Raw genomic sequence first — 4,180 nt, forward strand, 5'->3', positions numbered from 1 at the left:
CAATAATTGAGATTATTTTAAAGAGAGAGGAGGATGAAATGGTAGACCTAAACAAAATAGGAAAATTATTTTCATGTTTTCAAAAAATGAAAAACTATGATTCACCAACAATGAAGCAACAGAAAGAGAAATCAAGGAATCAATCCCATTTACAATTGCACCAAAACCCATAAAATACCTAGGAATAAATCTAACCAAAGAGGTGAAAAATCTATACACTGGAAACTGTAGAAAGCTTATGAAAGAAATTGAAGAAGACACAAAAAAAATGGAAAAAGATTCCATGCTCCTGGATAGGAAGAACAAATATTGTTAAAATGTCGATACTACCCAAAGCAATCTACATATTCAATGCAAACCCTATCAAAATAATACCAGCATTCTTCACAGAGCTAGAACAAATAATCCTAAAATTTGTATGGAACCAGAAAAGACCCCGAATAGCCAAAGCAATCTTGAAAAAGAAAACCAAAGCAGGAGTCATCACAATCCCGAACTTCAAGCTATACTACAAAGCTGTAATCATCAAGACAGTATTGTCCTGGCACAAGGACAGACACTCAGATCAATGGAACAGAATAGAGAACCCAGAAATGGACCCACAAATGTATGGCCAACTAATCTTTGACAAAGCAGGAAAGAATATCCAAGTGGTGCTGGGAAAACTGGACAGCGACATGCAGAAGAATGAACCTGGACCACTTTCTTACACCATACACAAAAATAAATTCAAAATGGATGTAAGACCTAAACGTAAGACAGGAAGTCATCAAAATCCTAAAGGAGAAAGCAGGCAAAAACTTCTTTGATCTTGGCCGCAGCAACTTCTTACTCAACATGTCTCCAGAGGCAAGGGAAACAAAAGCAAAAATGAAACACTGGGACCTCATCAAAATAAAAAGCGTCTGCACAGTGAAGGAAATAATCAGCAAAACTAAAAGGCAACCAACAGAATGGGAGAAGATATTTGCAAACAACATATCAGGTAAAGGGTTAGTATCCAAAATCTATAAAGAACTTATCAAACTCAACACCCTTAAAAACAAATAATCCAGTGAAGAAATGGGCAAAAGACATGAATAGACACTTCTCCAAAGACCATGGCCTTCTCCAAAGGCCATCCAGATGGCCAACCGACACATGAAAAAATGCTCAACATGACCCATCATCAGGGAAATACAAATCAAAACCACCATGAGATACCACCTCACACCTGTCAGAATGGCTAACATTAACAACTCAGGCAACAACAGGTGTTGGTGAGGATGCGGAGAAAGAGGATCGCTTTTGCACTGTTGGTGGCAATGCAAGCTGGTGCAGCCACTTGCAGTATGGAGGTTCCTCAAAAAATTAAAAATAGAACTGCCTTACGACCCAGCAATTGCACTACTAGTATTTATCCAAGGGATACAGATGTGCTGTTTTGAAGGGACACATACACCCCCATGTTTATAGCAGCACTATCAACAATAGCCAAAGTATGGAAAGAGCCCAAATGTCCATTGATAGATGAATAGATAAAGAAGATGTGGTATATATATACAATGGAGTATTACTTGGCAATCAAGAAGAATGAAATCTTGCCATTTGCAACTACATGGATGGAACTGGAGGGTATTATGCTAAGCGAAATTAGTCAGAGAAAGACAAATATTATATGACTTCACTCATGAGAACTTTAAGAGACAAAACAGATGAACATAAGGGAAGGGAAACAAAAATAATATAAAAACGGGGAGGGGACAAAACATAAGAGACTCAAATATGGAGAACAAACAGAGGGTTACTGGAGAGATTGTGGGAGGGGGGATGGGCTAAATGGGTAAGGGTCATTAAGGCATCTACTCCTGAAATCATTGTTGCACTATATGTTAATTTGATGTAAATTAAAAAAATAAAAAATAAATGAAAAACTATGGTCCATTACCAAAAACATCTGCCAATATATCAAATCTGATTTACTTCCTCATTTAACAAATGTTTAGCACTTCCTAAGTGCCAAACTCTCTTCTAAAGTTCATGTGGAATTACAGAGTAAAAGTAAAACGGGATCCCCTACTAAATCTCTGTGAAAATTTAGTTACCGTTATAAGAAAAGGATATGAAAGATGGCACAAAGATCCAGGATGTTTCTATGCAGTGGTGGTGTTTTTATATTTAATGTTAACTGCTTATGACAGTAGTTAGTAAAATAACAAACAGGTACAGAACTGGAAGGATTGCTAGATAGGCAGAACACAGAATACCTTTCTCTTGAGGCCTGCCCCAGGCCTAGAAGAGCAGCCAGCTAAATGAAGTCTATTCTCTTCTAGAATCCTGGTATCTCCACATTTGTGGCCCCTTCCCTCCCTCTTCTTAATCACTGCAAGTGCCCAGGACAGAAATAACTTCTGGGGTGTCCCCAGGCCCCAAAAGAGTTAACACTGATGCAACTTAATAAAGCAAAAAGAGCTGAAGGCATTAATTAGAAACTCCAAAATATTGAACATCCTGACTAACCAAGGTAATTCACAGTGAACCCCCTCCCGCCCCCCCCCCCAAGTATCCGCATGAATCTCCCACACTGCCCTGCGTCTCTGCTAAGTGGTTCAGTTTTCTCAACAAACAATGGGAGAGGAGCTGCCATAGGCTGCTAGGGAAGACAGGTGATCAATACGAGCACAAGGGCTGTGGTCTCCCAGCCTGTTTCCATCACATTGATGGTGAACTGAGTTACTTGAATCAAAGCGAATGAGATTTGGCTGCTGGCTGTCTATCAGTGCCTTTCATTTTGATCTGTCCTTTATTTGAAAGTGCCGGGGAGGATGTGCCTGCTGGCTGAAATCTCTCTTTACAGCTGCTTGCTGTGATGTGCATGTAGATGGTAGAAACTGTGGCCCCACAGCTCTGTGGAAGCTACCAGTTTAATTTTTAGTTGAGGTGAAAAAGAGGCAGATACTGCTGACCCAAAACCAGTGGTTCTCTGGCACTGGAATGAGGATCATCAGGAAGGTCTTTGCTTTGCAACCACATTCGATTTGGACATTCTGTATCAGATCTCTGCCTAATAATTGCTTTTCTCATACTTATTACATCTCTCACATTCAGAGATTAAAAGCTTAACTGTTCTTTAATAATGTCTTATAATTATGTCTCAATAGTTATAATTCCATTATAGATTAAAAAGTTTTTTGCATCTCTAAAGAGCCAGAAACTAGTATCAGTGAGGAAATTCGCATGTAGCTTTTAAATAAAATCTAATTTTTTGGGGAGTCAGCTTTAACTACCCTTTTTTGCATTTAAAGGTATAGGTAGTATTTTGCTATTTGGGGAAACTGATCCAAACGAGATACAGGTTTAAAGATATTCTCTACTTTTGATCTGTTTTTGCCTCTAGGTTTTCTACACAAAAGTTCTCCACAATGTTCTCATACTCTGCAGATAAACTGGAGAAAATCCAAGCCTTGAATTTCACTTTTCAAAGGATCTTTCAGGAATGAGCTAAGCAATGGTCATTTTGCAACAGGATTAAAAACCAAATTGCCATCTCATTCCAGTTACACACTGTGGCAAATGAGAGCAGCTGTTAAATAAATGTTGCCAGTGTACTCAGATCCTACATCAGCCATGCAAGCCCTGCTGTGCTCCATGGCCACAAAACGTGGCTCTAAACTAAGCCAGATCTGTAGCCAATGCATGTGATGAATGGGTAGGAGGGTTCCGGCACATCCCTTTGCCCACATTAGATTCCTGCAAGCCCAGGTAAAGGGCCACCTCCTCAGAAAGGCCTTCCCTGATAATGAGGGACAACCCCATCCTCAAACCACCCCCACCAGTATAATTTCTACTTCGTCTGATAGTTATTTTTATTGGTCTTAAGAAGAATCCTTAAGGAAACAGTGTCTAGTTCATCTGGGAATTCCCAAGAGCTCACTAAATACTGATGAATAAACAAATGAATGAGCAGCCTCTGACCTATCACTGTAGACACGCTACCTTTAGTCTTTAGCTACAAAAAGCTTTCATATTACTTACAGCATTCTTGTGCATATTTAACTTTCTGTTGCCTAGACTTTACCTTCTTGAAACAGTTTTCTCTAAAAGTTTTGAGTAGAGTGTAAGAAGCAGTCTAGAAGGGGTAAAGTATGGGTGTAGAGGGGGTAGTGGTGACTGGAGACAGGGAACAAATATAACTCAGGAA

The sequence above is a fragment of the Puma concolor genome, chromosome C1 (assembly GCF_028749965.1).
Source record: "Puma concolor isolate L17-30 chromosome C1, mPumCon1.1.hap2, whole genome shotgun sequence".
Classification (NCBI taxonomy): Eukaryota; Metazoa; Chordata; class Mammalia; order Carnivora; family Felidae; genus Puma; species Puma concolor.